Source organism: Mus pahari, chromosome 7 (assembly GCF_900095145.1).
Source record: "Mus pahari chromosome 7, PAHARI_EIJ_v1.1, whole genome shotgun sequence".
Taxonomy (NCBI): domain Eukaryota; kingdom Metazoa; phylum Chordata; class Mammalia; order Rodentia; family Muridae; genus Mus; species Mus pahari.
In genome coordinates, this window is record NC_034596.1 from 29,751,535 (window position 1) to 29,771,826 (window position 20,292).

Consider the following 20,292-nt stretch of genomic DNA (forward strand, 5'->3'; position numbering starts at 1 on the left):
GAGAGAGAGAGAGAGAGGGAGAGAGAGAGAGAGAGAGAGAGAGAGAGAGAGATCACTATTTAAAAGATGTTTGATAGGTATAGTAAGTAGATAATTTGAAATTAATTTTATAATATATTCATTTGGTTCATTTTAAAGCAATCATTTTCTTACTTGTAGCTATGGAAAACCCTAGCCTATGAATCAAAATTAAGAGAGCAGCTTGTCTTTGCCAGCTCTGAAAAACATCAAAAGAAGCTCTAGATCCGTGCTTTAGGCTGAGACGGAGATTCAAGGGCATGTGGTTTATTGAGAGCATGACTCCAGAAAAATGAGCGGTAAGGGAGATGAAAGAACAGAGCAAGGACCCAAGACTCATCCTCAACTGCAGGAAGACTTCCATCTTGTCCCACTGGGCATCAGAGCTAAATGGGCCTGGAGGTTGATGTTAATAAAAGAAACACAGTTGATAAACAGAGAACATACAGAAACATGAATATACCAGAAGATATAATGAAGGAAAAATATGCTTATGAATGTAAATGCTAAGCATGAGACAGCCATAGAGGCAGGTGTATTGTGAACCTGTTCGTGAATTTAAAACCACGGCCTTAGTCTCTCAAGTGACACAGAACTGTCGGGGCTTTTTTTTTTCCTTTATGATTGTTCAATGGAACATTTACGAGCTGTAGGAGACATGAGATCATTTTCCATTTTATGAGGATGTCTAGTATTTCTGATTCCCATCCACTAAATGCATAACTCACTACACCCTAGCACTGTGCTGACCAAAACCACTCCGGTGAACCTCTAAAATGTTTCCAGATGGAAGTGCCTCCCATACCGAGAAGCTCTGGCCTTAAAAGATGAAGATTCAGACACAGTACAGGAACAGAAGTGTAGGTTTTATCCAAGTACAGTAGATTATCTGAACAAAGTACCTTGGATAGGACCTTTGTGATGGTAACATAGAGAACCAGCAGATGGGGAAAAAGACGTTAGAACGACTATGGGTACCACTCTAGAAAGTAGCAAGAGGGTAAAGAATTATACTCTAGACAGATTTTAAGATGAAGAACTGAGTGGAACTGTGGCTGATGTGGGGAGCATCACTGACCAACGGGGTCAAGGCTAACCAGTGCTTTCTCCGTTCAGAACTCAGTAGATGATGGCATTACTCAGAGACACAGCAGGGTGGTGATGCTGTTGACCCGATGCAGCATCTCCAGGAGGGAGAATCTATGTCCGATGTGCACAGAAAGGAAAGCAGGCTTGGACGTGCATGGGTGCTGGTGCTTATAGGACAACCAATAAGTAACTGGGTCCATGTAGCTCTGCAGCTATCCAGAGACCATTGTTCAAGGGACATAAGCTAAAGGACACCAAGGAAGCGAGAGTAGAGGAAAAGGCGGGCTGATGTGAGCCCCAAGTGACGCATACACGTGGAAGACAGAGATGCTTCATCGCCTTGGAAAGTAAAACTATAATAAACACAAAGCAATAAGAAATTTTTTTTATTTTCTTTGCCATGATGGGCTAGTAACTGTAAACACCTAAAGATTGCTTGAGTAACCAAAGGTCACAAAATTATAAAAGTTGCAGACAATTTGAAAGACTGGGCTGAGTGTCTTCTTGAGCCGCTGAGGTCAGTTGTTTATGCAGCGAGACTTTTAGACAGTAGAGTTTGAACATGCACCTTCTTTTCTCATTATCTCAAAAGCTTGGCCTCTTTCCCACCAACTCGCTGGAGGATTTCTGCAGCGTCGAGCAGGATGTAGCTGAGTTAGAGCAGCAGAACTGTGTTGAAATGGCCTCGGGGGTGGGACCTCGAGAAATCCCAGCTGTGTGTGAAAGGCTCTTGGTCAGCATGTTCGCACAGCTGCACAATGGGACCCTGGGTGAGTGTCCTAAATGGCTGTGCTGAGCAACTGTGAGCCGTGCAGATGCCTTTTGGAATGTGGGCTAATAGATCAATTTTAGCATCCTCTCCAAACAACAGCATTCCCATCAGCCAATAATTAGATGCCCACGGCGGTCTGCTGATGTAGTAGAATCAGACCATTCAGTGTGGTGAATTTTCAATGAGGACCTTCACTGCAAAACTTGGAGTAAGCCTGCTGGGGCAGTGGTCCAAACCATGGATTTGGAATCCTAGAATTTGGGGGCTCGGATGAACTCTAACCAAGGTATTTCTCTCTGAACAGAAAATGGTGTGAGGGTCCAAAACAGATATATAATCAGCCATTCACCTAGCTGTAGCTCTGCTGTGATCTGGAACTGGATAATTCTTTGTGTGGAGGGGAAGGAGTTTCCCTTGTGGTGTGCAAAAATGTGTCCTAACTTTATCCAATGTCCCTTTAAGAGTGAACTCAGTCTGAAATGGAGAAGTATCCACTGACAGCTATTTTGAGGGTCTGCTCACTGTCTCATGAAAGGTATGGAAAAGAGGCAATGAAAAACTGCTCAAGCCAGGCAGTGGTGGCGCACGCCTTTGATCCCAGCACTTGGGAGGCAGAGGCAGAGATCGAGGCCAGCCTGGTCTACAGAGTGAGTTCCAGGACAAGCCAGGGCTACACAGAGAAACCCTGTCTTGGAAAAACAAAAACAAAAACAAACTGCTTGCTGCGTGTGTTAGTTTTTATCACTGTAATGAATTCCCAAAATAACTTGAAAATCAGGAAGGGTGTATTTTGGCGTACGGTTTCAGTCTCTAGTTGGCTGGTTTCATTTTTTTCTGGACTTCAGATAAATCAGACCACATGAGAGTGACGTGGATCAGCAGGACTCGCTCCCTAGTGGCTGGGAAGCAGAGAGACAAGAAAGGACCCAGGGAAATGTTATTCCCTTCTAAGACACAACCCTAGTACTTATTTCCTCCAGCCAATTTTTACCACCTCCCATAACTGTCATCAAATTATCAATCCAATGGAGCAAGCCACTGATGAAGGCAGAGCCTCCTGATCTCATCACTTCTCAAAATCCCCACCTTTTAGTAATGCTGCAGTGGGAACTTAGACTTCAACATGTAAGCCTAGTCCAGACACTACAAATCTAGACCATTAATGTGTGCTTCTGCCCCACGCACATCAGCAACTGAAGGTATAATGATGCCAAGAGTAACATTCAAGAAAACAGTTGGTTAAGGCAACTTATTAAGCTTTTACTTATGTTGTTCAGTAATGTTTATTGAGCACTTACTGCATGTCAAACACTGTTCTAAGTACTACACGGGTAATATTGCCTTTGACCTACAGTACTATAGCTCCATGTTCCCATGTGTAAGCCCTGATCTCGTAGTTAAGAGGGATTAGAGGGATACCAAGGTCATGTTATGAAGGAGACATGAACTAAGCTACTAAGGATCAAGATATTTCTCTTTCCATCCCTTACCAATATCTCCCTTCCTCTGTCCCCTGCAGCCTGCCAGTGTCACCCTTAGTTGGGTCCAGTTGCAATCTGTTTTGAGGCCAGTGTCAATGTAAACTGTGGCTGTCGTGGCATATGGCTAAAAAAGAACTAGAAAAAAAAATGGTTTACAGTGTTGGTGGTTTTACAAGCAGGCAAGGAGATTTGGGAGATTTTAAAGGGAAGCTATTGAGAATTTGATGATTGTTATACTATTATTCAGGCTCTGTGTGTATAAGGTCCTGAACTGTTTCCTACCATGCTTCATTCATCCACTGATGAGGCCGTGCTAACTTTACAGAGCTCTAGTCAGGACTCATGAAGGATGAACGAAGATGACCCCTGCTTCTGGGAGTTTGCAGTGTAGAGTAACTAGAAAAGAGTCCCAAGAAAAATGGAAACACCAAGAAGTGAGTTGGTGACGCTCCCAGCTTTCCATCCTAACCTGTATAGTCCGCGTCTAGACAGCCTCACTCAACCACTAGATTGGAAGATCAAGAAAGGGATAGTACAGTGACTACAAATAAGATCTCCACCACTGGGGGATTACCCATTCTGACGTCAGGGTCACAGCCTTGCAACTCATTTTATAAGGCATCCATTAACAAGGGCTTACGTGGAGCTCCAACTGTCATTGATAATTCAGTTTCCGTGGTTGCCACAGTCTATGTAGTTAGTTCTCTATCCACAATGGAAACATTAGTAATAACATTGCTCCCCACGGATACCTAACTAAGGAGCTATGACACCGAGAGGTCGGCCAATTCTTCCTTCTAGTACAGACCATATCTTTTCAGTCACCGTTCACAAAGGTGACTTCTTCCCAGCCATTGAGTAGATCTGAGCCTACTGAGCAAAAACAGTACTTAATTACATCATTACCACTTCTATCCTCCTTCCTCTTCCTCGGCTATGTTACAAAGTGTTTAGGATACACAAAGAGATGCACTTAGAGGAGCAGCTATACCCCCATCAGATAGTCGTCACGTCTTTGTGCAGGTGAGATGAGCTCAGGGGACTGAGCAATACAACAGAGGAAGACTGTGTCTCTTCTGGCTAATCTAAGACAAAGAAGAACCTGGACACCCTAAGAAGTGTCTCAGCGTGTTTACCATCTCCACGGTACATTTGACCCACCATATACGGAAGCTTAAGTCTTTGAAAATGTATTGTTTGTTCAGTTTCTTTGCGCAAACTATCATAAAACCCAGGTGGCTATAACCTGCTATTTATCGAATGAATCGATGAGTCATTAGTTACCAAACATTAGCCCGGCACTCATTAATGCCAGACTTTGTTCTCAGCACATATCAAATCCACTTCATTGACTTGTGTTAGGCCTGGGACTCCAGAATCAGAGCTAGAGTTGTCTCATCGGGACACTTGACCCACCCCAACATAGTTCTCTTTGCTTTACCCAGCATGCCACTGCCATCACTGTGGCTCTCAGGACACTGTATGTGACCAAATAAATGGTCAGGGCTCCTCCCATGGAGAGGTGACTGGCCCCCATTGTGATCAGTAGGTTATTTTGGGTTTCCCAGATGCTGCCCTTCGCCTTGTGATGGGTTTGCTGAACTTTGTAGTTCAAACACGGGTCATGCTTTGACTGCGGAGGTTTTACAGCTGGAATAAACTGTGGAGGGTATTGGATTCATGAGCATATTCATTTTGAGATCTTTACATTGTTGTTCTTACTTCACAGTGGAAGACCTGTGAGGGAAGGCACAGCAGTATTTAAGTGTAGAATGACGACTGTGAGTGGGGAGGTTAACGTTCCACCATCCTTCAAAATGACCCTGTGAGTCAGAATGTCTGATGAAATCAGTAGTTAACGCATGCCTGCCTGTGGCATTTATATCCCAAGATCTGACATGTGTGTCACATGGGCTATTATATTGACCTTTAAAGGCATATCTTAGAGACCTTCAATATACTTTTAAAAGTCTTTACGGATCAACTGAGCATCAAAATACTCAGTTTTGAGACACACTGAATCATCCAAATGCACACTGGCTAGCATGCAAGCTTTTCCTGGGAACATTTCAGTTAAAAAAAAAAATGCCTTGACACGTGCATTGGTGGTTACTGTGAAAATCCTTCTTCGGGACAATCTTGTCACTCTTGCCTTGTCCAGATGTTCTCTCAAACAGTCAGTATGTTCTTTACTCATGTTAGCAGAATTCTTGGAGCTCAGATATAAGCTGTTGCATTCACGGCTATACAGGTATGAACTCCTGTTTTCTTTCATCTCGAACTACAATCTGGAAATGGTCAGGTGAGCAGAGCAGAGCCAAAGCTACCAGGCACAGTCACCTCTGTCACTGCTTACTCAACAAAAGCTTTGAATCGCTAAAAAACTAGTGACAGTTAACAAACCTGTCTGACTGAATTAGAATTGTCTTCAAGTTTTACAAAACTAACTGACCAAGAAAGATTGAGTCAAATTCAGTCATTCAAAAATATAATCATGGGCTGGTGAGATGGCTCAGTGAGTAAGAGCACTGACTGCTCTTCCAAAGGTCCTGAGTTCAAATCCCAGCAACCACATGATGGCTCACAACCACTCATAATGAGATCTGATGCCCTCTTCTGGTGTACCTGAAGACAACTACAGTGTACTTATGTATAATAATAAATAAATTTTTAAATATATATATGATCATCACATGTTAAATAAGATGTATGAATAAGTAAGATGTTATAGACATGTTAATTATATAAGGAATTAAACGTTTAATCAGCCAGGTGCTTTTCTTTGCATAATTCTAAATACTTTGACTTATATCACAAATGTAACTAACTTTTTAGTTATTGAAACATTGATTTGGGCACTGCAGTGTCTTAATATAATACTGCAAATGTCTTAATATAAAATTTATATCGGGGCCGGTGAGATGGCTCAGCAGGTAAGAGCACCGACTGCTCTTCCGAAGGTCCTGAGTTCAAATCCCAGCAACCACATGGTGGCTCACAACTATCTGTAACGAGATCTGACACCCTCTTCTGGAGTGTCTGAAGACAGCTACAGTGTACTTACATATAATAAATATAAATAAATAAATGAATAAATGAATAAGTAAATAAATAAATAAAGATTTGTTTAAATAATAAAATTTGCATCTGTTGCTCAATATTGTTTTGTTTTGTTTTTGAGACAGGGTTTCTCTGTGTAGCCCTGGCTGTCCGGAAACTCACTCTCTAGACCAGTCTAGAGTACCTGACCTGTCTGCCTCTGCCTCTCTAGTGCTGGGATTAAAGGCATGTGCCGCCACCACTTGGCTTCAAGTTTTGATTTTAAAAAGCCTAAGCATGACTAATGTTGTGGTCTAACCCCCACCCCCAGCATACCTGTCACCATTTTGTTCCATGCCTGCCAGCTCTTTCATATTGTTGCTGAAATATCCCTGTCAGTCATTGACATAACTTGACTCAGAGCAAGGTGATGCTGATCACATATCCGGTTATGTTCTGTGTGTTCTGTATGAGGTTGGTTAATATTAAGAAATTCCACAAAGCTTTACATCGGAGCCATCAAGTTAAAGGTCAATATGAACTGCGATGTCTAAAATAACTTGAGTCAGAGCCAACCACCGGCCAGCACTTCCTGCACCTCCATATCAGCTCACCGAGGTGTTTTTTCTCTCTCTCTCTCCTTTATAAGTCTGCCCTGAGAACTGTTTGTTGTCATAGCTTACATAATTCTGAACTACATCCCTAATCTGCTCAGGATTAGGGTATGCATTCAATAAACCATCGCTGTCTGACAGATATCACTGTTCTGGTGGTTTGTGAAGCAATTCTCAGACCCCAACAACTATGAATCTAGAATGTAAACGATTTAGAAAGCTTTTAGGGTCTACTTGATTTTACTCACACTAAGAAGATATGGCAAACTACACACAACTTTGTTTCCTTCGATAGTAATTACCATTGTAATCACAAATCACTGACTGATTCTTTTGGTTGTTACATCTGAGGTTACAATGTAGCTTTAGCTAATTCTTTGTTCTTCTCTTTTCTCTAAGCACAGCTTGGCTTCCTTGGTCAGTTTTAGAGAGTAAGAGTATTTGCAGTAGATGGACTAAATGTGGACAGTAGAATCATCATCTGGGCTCCAGACAACTGTAGCTGCCTTGAGGGTAGGAGGCAAAGAGTGTTAGGAAGAACAATGGTGTTTTTGTTCTTGTTCTTTTGTTTGTTTGGGTTTTTTGACTTTTTTATTAGATTTTTTTTATTTACATTTCAAATATTATCCCCTTTCCTAGTTTCCCCTCCGAAAATCCCCTATCCCCTTCCCCCTCCCCCTGCTCCTCAACCCACCCATTCCCATTCCTGGTCCTGGCATTCCCCTATATTGAGGCATAGAGCCTTTACAGGACCAAGGGCCTCTCCTCCCATTGATGACTGACTAGGCCATCCTCTGCTACAAATATAGCTAGAGCCACAAGTTCCACCATGTGTTTTCTTTGATTGGTGGTATAGTTCCAAGGAGCTCTGAGAGTACTGGTTAGTTCATATTGTTGTTCTTCCTATGGGGCTTCAGTCCCTTCAGCTCCCTGGGTATTTCTCTGACTCCTTTATTGGGGACCTTTTGTGCTCTGTACAATGGATGACTGTGAGCATCCACTTCTGTATTTGCCAGGCACTAGCAGAGCCTCACAGGAGACAGCTATATCAGGCTCCTGTCAGCAGGCTCTTGTTGGCAATGCCTTGTGTCTGGGTTTGGTGGTTGTTTATGGGGTGGATCCCCAGATGGGGCATCATTTTGAGTGAGGTAACCCAATCACAAAAGAACATACAGAATGTGCACTCACTGATAAGGGATTATTAGCCCAGAAATTTAGACTACCCAAGGTACAACTTGCAAAACACATGAAACTCAAGAAGAAGGAAAACCAAAGTGTGGATACTTCGTTCCTTCTTAGAATGGGGAACAAAATACCCATGGAAGGAGTTACAGAGACAAAGTTCGGAGCAGAGCCTGAATGAATGACCAAACAATGGTGTTTTGATGTGGGGCTCAGCAGAAATACTTGCACTACGAAATCCACTAGCATCCATTTGTAGTGTGTAGTTTTTGCTACCCCACTTTTAGCTCTGGTGGACTGTGCTACCAACCCCACCCAGGTTCCCTCAGCTCCTCAGATGAAAGACACATACAAACATTACCTTATTTTCAACCAGCCTTATTAGCTTAATTGCTGGGCTCTTCTAAGCCTTCCTCAGCTGTCATGCCCTCCTTTTCACTCCCAGCTCAACATCCTAAATCTGCCCTGTATTTAAGTTGCCCAGTTACCTTTTCCTCATTCCGCCCTCTAAATTTGCCCTCAGCTTAAGTATATTTAAAATATCCTACCTGCTACCCCAGGCCCAGTTTAGGAAGTGGACACCAGTCCACCCTGGATCTCATACATTCATGGTCTTTTCTCCCTCTGAAGCATGGCACATCCTTGTCTTGTCCACCCTGGATCTCATACACTCATGGCCTTTTCTCCCTCTGAAGCATGGCACATCCTTGTCTTCTCCTCCTGCCTCTCTTAGCCTGCCTGCAGGGACCCAGAAGTCCTGCCTCTTTCCTTCCACCTAGCAATTGACCCCTACCATCTTTAATGATCAATCAAGAATCAAGTGGGGAGCAGGATCTTAGCATCAGAACCACCCCCTACATCCATTCAGGGTATCTTCCCAAGCTCCTTGGCACTGCCCTCTTTGTCTGCTTCATTTACACCATAGTTCGTCTGTGGGGTGGATCCCTAGGGAGAACGGAGACTCAGGTCACTTTGGATCCGCAGATCCAGAAGTCTGACTCCAGATACATAAAGACCTAGAAACCATTTGCCCCGACACCATAGTTTTTAAAGAGAGAGTAGAGTCCATTCTTGACCAAAGGCTTTTTAGAACTAAATCATCTTTTATCTTAGTTAGGATTGCTACTGCTATGATAAAACACCATGACCAAAAGCAGCTCGGAGAGAAGAGGGTTTTCCTCACCTTACGGTTCACCATCACAGTCTGTTATTAAAGAAAGCTAGGGCAAGAACAGGGCAGAAGCCACGGAGGAGTGATGCTTACTGTCGGGCTCCTCGTGGCTTGTACAGCCTGCTTTCTTATAGCACGCAGGACAATTAGCTCAGGGATGGCACTGCCTATAGGGAGCCCTCTTACATAAATTATACCACAGTCTTGCCCACAGGCTAATCTAATGAGAACATTTTCTTTTTCTTTCTTTTTTTCGACAACTGACACTTTAGTCAGTCATTTTCTTTATAACTAAAACTCTGGGCATTCAAAATTAATGTCCTTGCCCATGAGCTTCCTACACATACCCAAAAAGGTTCCAACCTTTTGCTCCAAGTTGTTCAGCTGTGCTTTGTCTAAATGAACCTTTATGAGCCAGCTGCCATCCAATTTCACCTGGTCTTCTTCCCCACAGTTTCACTTGGGAAGACCAAGTCTTTAAGGATAGCACTGTGTGTCAGGGTGCTGCTTCTGTGTGATTTTTGCTTGTTTTTCACACAGCTTTTCTGGGTTGGCATGGGCAGAATCCTCTAAGCCATGCTTCCCAATTCACTGACAAGCTGGACTTGGATTCTTCTGGAATGATTTCAGCTGAAGAATTGGTACACAAATTATGATGGCTTTCTGACCACCACCAACTCCAATTTCCTTGGCCACGGTGATGCTGAATTCCCTCAACTGCACCTTGAGATATGAGTTCATCTCCAGATCTAACAGCACCTAAGAATACAGAGAATATGGGTGTTAACAAAGCCCAAGACGCACAGTGAGCTTCTTCACTGGGTCCTTCAAAGAACTCATATAAGAGATCTCTCAAAAGCCTTCTCCACAATTCGTTAAACACCAGTGTTCCTGAGTCTACCTCTAACCACGGTTTTATCTTTCCAGGTGCTCCAGCTGTCCTTCTGGAGTGAGTTTCATGGCACAGCCCCTGGATGGGAAAGTTTGCCTTTGTGACCCTGTCACAGGAGCAGGCCCTTGTCTGCCACACGTCACAGAGTTTGTCTATGACCATTGCACTGATGGATGCTGGAATCTGACCCCTGGCAAAGTGTGTCAGCTATGTGACTGTGACTCACCCTCTCAAGGTAGCTCTAGCCTCTGTGACTAGGTAAGGCACTTAGAAACTTTCTAGTATACTGGGAATAAGAATGGACGGTGAAGTATGTTTTCCAAGTTTGCGGACGATATTTTATTCGTATGCTGTTGGGGATTACTGGTTCTATACTCGATTCCCCTTGAACAAGACACAGTTGGTATTTATTTTCCCAAGAATCAAAGGCCTAAAAATAGAGACAGAGAGCTCCAGGGCTAAGCTTTGCCTACCTCATTTTTCTCTAGGCCCACTCTGAGCCTGAGAAGTCAGGCTCCACACACGGTAAAAGCCAGACACAAAGCCACCCCCTCACTATCTCGCACAGTCCCAGGAAAGACCCAAGAAACAATTACTAAAAAGAAGTTATGATCAATAAATGGTGAGTCCAGATGCACAATACCAATTTTAAATAGTGATGCCATCACCCGTGGCAATAATCAGGCTGCCTCCTCGAGACCAGCACAGATGGCTCCTAAAGACTATGGGCTACAAAGCACACCTTCACTGTTCACTGCGCGCTTAGTATTACCCGCAGCACCTGTAATAGTCGACCAGACAAGAGGCACAGAAACATTTTAAATTCTTTTAATTTACCCAAGCTGTTTAGTAGTTCTGTCTTGTCTTTCCCCTCCCCCCCTTAATAAATGTATTTTCTCAAAGACTTTTCATACGGAAAGAGATGGAGAGAAGACAAAGATGACAATATGAAATTTTACAAAAAGTCAACTCAGTGATGTAGGAGTGCAGGTTTATTGAGATCAAAACATGAATTCAAGAAGTTGGGGTCTTAAACCAGGTTTGGGGTTGCATGTCTAGAATCCCAGGAAGGTGAGGCAGGAAGAATTGGAAGCTACAAAAGGAGGCCTGGTCTCCAAAACAAATGAATACATACATACAATTTCTAGAGCTGTTTCAATTAGTAAGCATGGGAGTCTTCTCTAACTGCAACTCCACAGTTGAACTTAATATCCAAAGATAAAATCTTACATAAATAAATTTCTTAAGTTGGGATTTCCCTGTGTAGTCCAAGCTGGCCTGGAACTTGCAGTCTTACTGCCTTGGGCTCCTGGATGCCAGGGTTGCAGGAATCACTGAACCACTGTGTTCTGCTAAAGATGACTCATCTATGCTGAATGTGTCTGCCCTTCCCTTGCTTCTGCTCCAACCCTCTCTAACCAAACCATGCAAATACACCACACCCACTTCACCAAAGCACAAACTCTTTAAATAACAAAAGATATTGTCGGATTATAAAAGATAGTACAAAGAAAATGTGCACCACACCCACTTGCCTCTATTATTAGCATCTTGTATTGGTTGGTATATTTGTCACAATAATAATCCAGTATTGATATAGTATCTGTCTTAGTTAGGGTTTTACTGCTATGAACAGACACCATGACCAAGGCAAATCTTATAAATAAAATCTTATAATAAAAAAAAAAAACCAACATTTAATTGGGACTGACTTACAGGTTCAGAGGTTCAGTCCATTATCATCAAGATGGGAGCATGGCAGCATCCAGGCAGGCATGGCGCAGGCAGAGCTGAGCGTTCTATGTCCAAAGGCTGCTAGTGGAAGACTGACTTCCAGATAACTAGGGTGAGGATCTTAAGCCACCAGTGACACATGTACTCCAACCAGGTCACACCTATTCCAAGAAGGCCACACCTCCAAATGGTGCCTGGTCCAAGAATATACAAACCGTCACAGTATCATTAACTAGATTTCACAATTTTCTTGGAATGCTCTGGTTTTTCCCCAGAGTTCTTTACAGTAGGTTATCATGTCTCTTTAGCCTCCTATCTTCATAACTATGCTTCTGCCTATCCTCCTCCTTCATAACTGTCACAGGTTTTAGAATATCTATCGAATGTGTGTTTTTCTCACTTGCCTGGGTTTCTGTGGTGTGAGAAGATCACCAGAGACTCACTTCATCACGTAAGACTAACTTGTCTAATCACTGACTATGGATCACGGTCACTTTGTAGAAGTGTCTGTCAGGTTTCTAGGCTATGCAGTTACTCTTTTCCTCCGTCCATACTGAACTTTTAGAAAGGGCCATCACCATGCACATCTCACACTTACAGAGTAAGGAGTCTTTATCAACATCCTTGAAAACATCGTATCTCACAAACCACTGGGATTGTTCTGTATTGGGAACGTGTCCACTGTTCCCATTTATTCAAAAGAATATATATTTAAATATACATTTGAATAAATGGGGACAACAGACATAGTGATATATATCACGATGAATTCATGGGTATTTGTACCGTCCTGCTCCTAACGGCCCAGCACTACTTTATTGTTGAAGTGATTCAGGTTTTGGCCATAGGAAGTTCTTTAAGTTAGAATTTATGCCTCTTTCATACTCAAATATTATAGAATTCTTCAAGATGTCTTCTCAGTTTATAGTCAGAGCAAAATGTTCTGGGCTCATACATTTCCTGCCCCACTTTTAGACACAGCTCTAACAAATGTTGGATCCTTTATTGGAGAACAGTGTTAAAAAAAACCAAGATGTGTGTGCAAGGTGATCACACCCATCTGGCACGTTCTCCTCTACTCTCTACACTCACACCCACAAACCACGGAGTAGACAGATTGGCCTCCACACAAGTGTGGCTTCTTAACTCACGTAGAACCTCTACCATCCATGATACCACCGCCTGGCGTGCATCTTAGACCTCTGGGAAAGCATATTTGGGAAAGCATGTAACATACAGTTCAACCATGGAGGCCAAGAGCCGTTTGTGACCTTGAAGGTCAGAAAGCATTAATTTAATTAAAAATCTTCTCATCACAGGCTACTTTGAGTTGTTTGGTCCAAGAGGGAATCCCTTGAGGAAGGTTGCTTTCTACAAGGAAACACTTTCATTTGAGTACAAAGAAGACATATGGCCAACTAGATCCCCAGCTGTTTAAATAACTTCAGATAAATATTTCCATGTCAGCCAGGAGGTGGTCTCTAGTGCATTCCCACAGAGAGAGCCAACTGTGCTGTCCAATATTTTGGTCAACAGTTTAGATGGAGTCGGGGAAACAAGTTTCTCAAATGTTCAGATGCTGCAAAACTGTAAGCTAATATGTCAAAGATGGAACACAAGGCCAGATAGCCTAAGAGGCTCTCACGTGGGCGGGAAGCAGTAAGAAATGTTAACGGGTAAAAGTAAAGTTGCGTAACTAGGCACTTAAAATCATTTGCATAAGGATGAGAGTAATCACTTGGCACCAACTCATGTGAAAATAGTTGACGATTTTCACTGAGTGAAGCTGCAAGTGAGCCAGCAGTGCCCAGGGCTGCCAGAGAAGTGATGCCTGCCCAGACTGGAGTAGAGGGCATGGAGTGCTCAGCTTCAGTTCAGTCATCGTCCCAACGCTGGCCTCACTAGCTATACAACCCCGGGGGTCAGTCTCTTCATTTCTGAGCAGTATAGCTTATTTATTTATTTATTTATTTATTTATTTATTTATTTATTTATTTTAAAGTCAGGGTTTCTCTGTGTAGCCCTGATTGTCCTGGAACTCACTCTGTAGACCAGCTGACCTTGAACTCAGAAAGCTGACTGCCTCTGCCACCCAAGCGCTGGGATTAAGTGTGCGCCACCACTGCATGGCGCAGCATAGCATTTTTACAGGCTTTTAGAAAGTTTCGATTTAGTTTTCATCTGCATGGCTATGAGGTGTATAGTGATATTTTGGTGCATATTTAATGATCAAGATCAGGGTAATTAGTATATCTATACATCAGTCTTTTGTGTTAAAAGCATTCAAAAGCCTCTCTTGTAGCTATTTTTAAATGTCTGATAAAATACCTATACTTATGGTCACTCTCCTGTTTTGTATTTTACTGTTACATATTTTATAGCATTATAAAATATGCTACAGCCAGGCAGTGGTGGTGCACACCTTTAGTCCCAGCATTTGGGAGGCAGAGGCAGGCAGATTTCTGAGTTCGAGGCCAGCCTGGTCTACAAAGTGAGTTCCGGGACAGCCAGGGCTATACAGAGAAACCCTGTCTCGGAAAGAAAAAAGAAAAAAACAAAACAAAAAAAAAAATAATAAAACATGCTAGAACTCCCTCCTCCTACCTCGCTGTATTTTTTTATTCTATACTTCCCTCCCTCTCCTTTCCCAGGCAGACACTATTATTCTCTGCATTTCTCTAAGACGGACACTTAAATTCTACACGTACATGAGAACACGGAAATTTTCCTTTCTTCTAAACACAAGGTTGTTAACATAAACTTTCTAAAGTATGTGTCTAAAAGAAGACAACTTGAATACTGAATAGAATTGTGCAATCATGTAATAAGGGCCTAAATCAGTGGTTCTCAACCTTCTGGACACTGTGACCCTTTAATGCAGTTCCTCATGTCATGATGACCCCCCCCCCCAAAACATAACATTATTTCATTGCTACTTCATAGCTGTAATTTTGCTACTGTTACAAATCATAATGTAAATATCTGATGTGCGGGGGTATCTGATCCTGCTACCCCTAAGGGGGTCTCGGCCCACAGGTTGAGAACCGTGGGTCTAAAGCGATTGGAATGGATGGTCCCAAAGCACAGAAGTGAAGGCAAGCAAAAGTGTCCGAGTGTGGTTGGGGAAGAAGGAGGCCGCCTACTTTGTGCAAGTCCACAAGAAAGGGCTCAGAGTGATGGAAACCAATTCCAAGGAGGCAGATTGAGTGCAAGGACAGGAAAGCACTGCTCAATGATCAAGAGCAACAGATCAATCGCCATTGACACACACACCTCAGGAGTAAAAAATGCCCTGTCATCTCCTCTACTTGTGCAGACGCTAGTGGGCCCTCCAAGGATGCACACAAGGTTGGTAAGGGGAGTCAGTTTATGAATCTAGCTACCCACCCGCTGGGAGTAGACTTAGAGAACTGATGATTAAACATGCTTAGTCAGGTATAATTTATGATTCCTGCCAGCAGCTTGTGTTTGTCTTTTCTCTCATTTTCTCCAGCCTTTTCAATTTTCAGAAGAAGCGACTCAAGAACCCAAATGGGAAGGTACAAGAACACTCAACCTTCTGTCAAAAGCACAAATGTGGCAAAGTGATACATTATAAAGTAAAAACTAATAATAATGACATTTTGTAGAATAAAACTCTGGTCCAGTTGGTGAAGTTACACCGTGTATCCTACAATGGAAGCATTACTTGCCAAAGTGCTTGATGAATGCAGACCACATCTTTGGGCTGTGCCCCCCCCCCTCAGTCACTTACCCGGGAACTCCCATCACTGTGGAGTTAAAGAATGTGGCCAGTTTCCCCCCATGTGTGTTTTGCTTTAATTTACATCTGTGTATGTTTCCTAGTCCGAGGCCACCTGTCCCTGAACAGCTGGAAGCAGGCCTTATGGTGGAGAACACTGAGCCAAAACACATTAATTTGTGATTCTGATAGTTCCAGAGGTGGCTGCTGACCGTGGGAACCATCCTCTTTCAACGTTTGCACAACTCTGGGCTCCAACTCACTAGAGAAAAACTGTTTCCTATGACAATGCATTGTTGTGTTTTGTTTTGTTTCGACCATAAAGCTTGTCAGTTCATCATTCACCACCCACAACTGTTCTCACAGGTCAGTATCCAAGACAGGTCATGGCAGGACACTGTAGTAAGGAAAACCATTACAGCGATCCATCTGGAAGATGCATTTGTAAGTAACTGAACGCTAAAAACACAGGTGCAGTCATTCAGATCTACCATGGGCATGCTACACACACACACACACACACACACACACACACACATACATACGCACAGAGCACAAGTTTCAAATTCTTTTATTTGATTCTTTTTTAAAAAGCAATGTGCATTTAGAAAGTACACACGACTTAATTCTAATTTAGAAAACAATATTTTTATAATCATATAAAAGACCTTTTTCCTACATTAAAACTATTAGCCTGTGTTAAATATTAGCCTTTATTAAAATTTCTCTGGCTGGGCATGGTGGTGCACGCCTTTAATCCCAGCACTTGGGAGGCAGAAGCAGGCTAATTTCTGAGTTCGAGGCCAGCCTGGTCTACAGAGTGAGTTCTAGGACAGTCAGGGCTATACAGAGAAACCCTGTCTCGAAAAAACAAACAAACAAACAAACAAAAACAAAAACAAAAACAAAAAAATTTCTCTGAATTAGATCAGACATCTAGGGTGGTCATGATTGATTATAGCCAACTATCTGCTATTTGGAAGCCTGTGGAGGAAAATCGATCCCTTTGAACAGAAGCAGAACCTCCTGACTCTGGGTTTGTGATACAGTTACTTACTTATTGAGCAGATATTCACTGCCTGCCTGCTGCGCTGTACTGCAGATGCTAAGTGGTGATCTCCTGTCTTCTCGGATTTGAGATCCACGCCTTCTAGCCATGTGTGAGTTCCATTTGTAGGAATCAAAGCAGCCCTGCTCAGGCCATCACTCTGCTGTGAGGAAAACATTCAACATCTATGCTGCCCAACATAGAAGTCACTAGATACGGCTAACCACCAAGCGCTTGAGAGTATAGGCATCACAAATGAGGGGTGGGGATTTTGATCTTAGTCATTCAGATGAGTGTAAGATGGAATCTCAGCGTTGTTTTGACTTGCATTTCCCTGATGACTAAGGATTTTGAACATTTAGAGATTCCTTGTCAAGAGTTCTCTGTTTAGCTCTGTACCCATTTTTTAATTGGGTTTTTCGGTGGGGTGGTGTCTAACTTCTTGAGTTCTTTATATATGTTGGGTATCAGCCCTCTGTCTAAGGTATGAGTGATTAAGATCTTTTCCCATTCTACAGGCCGTTGTTTTGACTGATCGAGGGTGTCTTTTCAGTTTCATGGGGTCCCATTTTTTTATTGTTGATCTTAATGCCTGAGCTGTTGGTGTTCTGTTCAGGCAGTTGTTTCTTGTGCCAATGTGTTTAAGGTTATTCCCTACTTTGGCTTCTATCAGATTTAGTGTATCCTGCTTTATGTTCAGGTCTTTGATCTACTTGGACTTGAGTTTTGTGCAGGGTGATAAATATGGATCCATTGGCATTCTTTGACAGGCAGACACATCCAGTTAGACCAGCACCATTGATTGAAGATGTTTTCTTTTTTCCATTGTATAGTCTTAGCTTCTTTGTCAAAAAGTAACTGTCCTTCGATATGTGTGTGTGTTTAGTTCTGGGAATTGGACCACCTTGTCTAGGCTCAATAAGAGAAGCTCTTATCACAAATTGATATGCAGATTGATATCAATCTCCCACTTCTCTGAGGAGAAATGGAGAGGGTGCTGGAGGTGACAGAGAGGGAGGGAGGCTGCAATTGGAATGTAAAATAAAAGAATTAATTAATTAAAAAATTAATGAGGGGTGGGATTGTGCCTTTCTGAATTTTACTCATTTAACCTTGAATAGTCACACAGGGGGCCAGTGAGATGGTTCAGTGGATAAAGGTTCCTCAGTAGATTGAGCCTGATGGCCTGAATTTGATGCCCAGAGCCCACATAGTAGAAGGAGATAGTTGACTAACGTGTTGTTTCCTGACCACCACATATGTACCGTATCACATGTGCACATACAAACGATACAAAAAAATGCAATATGGTTAGTGAGAACCATAGAAGACAGCACAAATTTGATGTCTGCATTGGCTCTAGAAGACATCATTCTTACATATTGATTTAAATTATGCTTCCGAAAAAAAGTCAAATGTAAAGAAGTATCAAATACGATGGGACTATAGATCAGGGTGTGCTTCTGGCTAAAACCTTGTCACCCTGTCCTTGCCCTATTCCACTGCATATCATGAAGTGTTTTTTCAAGGTCACACTTATCTCAAACTTCTATATATTGCTGGCTATTTTAAAACCAGGAAGGGAAAGAGAGTGGACAGTCCAGTGAGTGCTTGCTGTCAACCTTAACAACCTGCGTTCAATCTCTGGAACACACATTGGGGGGGGGGGGGTCGGGGAGGAGAGATCTGTGACTCCCACAGCTTGTCTTCTGACTTCCGCATGAGCACTGTGGTGCACACACACATACACTCCCACTAAAGATGTAATAAAATTATTAACAACCAGGAAAAAGGGATAGGAGTGATATAATTCTTGTCTAGCATGCAAGGAAAAAAAAAAAAAAAACGAAGAATGTTAGCTCTTATAAATCAAAGTCTGTTAGCCTCTTTCCTTGTGTTCCTCTGACATTTTAATAATCTTACTTCGTGCAAGCGCTTCGTCTGTTAGTTAAGCCGGGGGAGACTTTGCAAATGCTTGGCTTGGACTACAGAGCCTGCTGAGTTCCTGGGTGAGAGCAGCTGTGGGCAGAGTTTGACTTGCATCTGTGCTGTGGTGTAACACTGTTCCAAAGTGTCCCACGGAGACCCCTGGACCAATCTGTATATTCCATGACAATCAGTGGAGAGTGTTAACCAGTTTTTTATTGCAACTGCCATTATTGACTATAATCTTAGAGATCATTTCTGTCATTCATAATTGGGATTATTTGTATGCAAGCTATGCAATGCCTTTTAAATCACATACATGTTTAGTGCAGCGACTCTAAGAGCAGGATCTAGTAATTTCTAACCCTTTAGAACTGCAACAACATCAACAGCTTTATCCTGACCAGAAACCTGCTCAAATGAAGTGCTGTGTGACATCAGATGTTTTCTTTTATTAGGTCAAAGACAAAGTTCCTTCTCCCATCTCCTAAAGAACAAAGTAATCATGTATAATGGAAAAGCAGCGAAAGTCAGCACCCCCAGGCAGGATTTTCAGTGTGGCCATGGGACTTCTTAGTCCTGCTGTGATGGCCACTATTAAAGCCGCATGCCTCATTCAAGCAGATAAAGACCCCACGTGCACACTCACAATAAAAACCGCATTTAAGTTTTCCATTAGAAACCATGAGTTGATTTTCGGATAGACTGGAGAGAGGCAGGTTGTGTTTTAATGATATCGCACGGGTCTCTGAAATCATACTGTTTTTAAATTGTTGCCTTGGAAACATCGATTGGGGAGAATCCCAGGGGAGGGGGAAGGGTTGATTTTTAAGCTAGGAACCAACAGATTGGGTAACTCTCTGCTTCTTCACTCTTCCTTTGCAGCTTGTGACTACAACAAAGGATCCCAGGGGCCTGTATGTGACCCAGACACTGGCATGTGTCATTGCCAGGAGGGTGTCAGCTACCATAGATGTGATCACAGAACCCGGGTCGTGACCAGGAATTCCCTGCTTGTCTTTAATGTCAACTGTGCTTTGATCACTGGGACCCTCTCCAAGGCAGTGCAAGGGTTAATTGGGCTGCCTGCTAACAAGAAAGATAAAGGAGAGACCCAGCCTGACTGTGAGGTGAACCTCAAAGACCCCAGAGAGGACAGGTCTACCATAGAGAAGATTTTGAAACAACCTGTTTTCTTATTTGGTGAATTGTTGAAAGTCAGAAATATTTAAGAGTCTGTGAGGTAAGATTTGTTCTCTAGGAAAAGATAAGCCAGCTCCTGGTTGACCTCTGACTCCTGCTGAACTTTCACATCCTGTGCCTTCAACTTAGAAATATACTTATGTTGGCTGTGAGAACCGATCATTGTTCAGCTGTTATCAGGTGGGTTTTTTTTTTTTTTTTTCTTTTTGGCCTGTGTATGTGGTATGGGTACAGTTTAAAGATATGTGTGCATGTTTGTGTGAAAGACAGATATGGACACAAGTGTACAGGTATGCAAGCTTAGGTGTGCATGTGTGTGGAAGACAGATTGGTACAAGTGTATGGGCATGCAAGCATGTGCATGTGTGCATGTCATGCAGA

The 20,292-nt window shown here is 42.6% G+C and overlaps 1 pseudogene; it reads left to right on the forward strand.

Moving 5' to 3' along the window:
* LOC110324690 overlaps positions 1 to 20,292 on the forward strand; it is a 96,847-nt pseudogene that overhangs the window by 54,051 nt on the left and 22,504 nt on the right.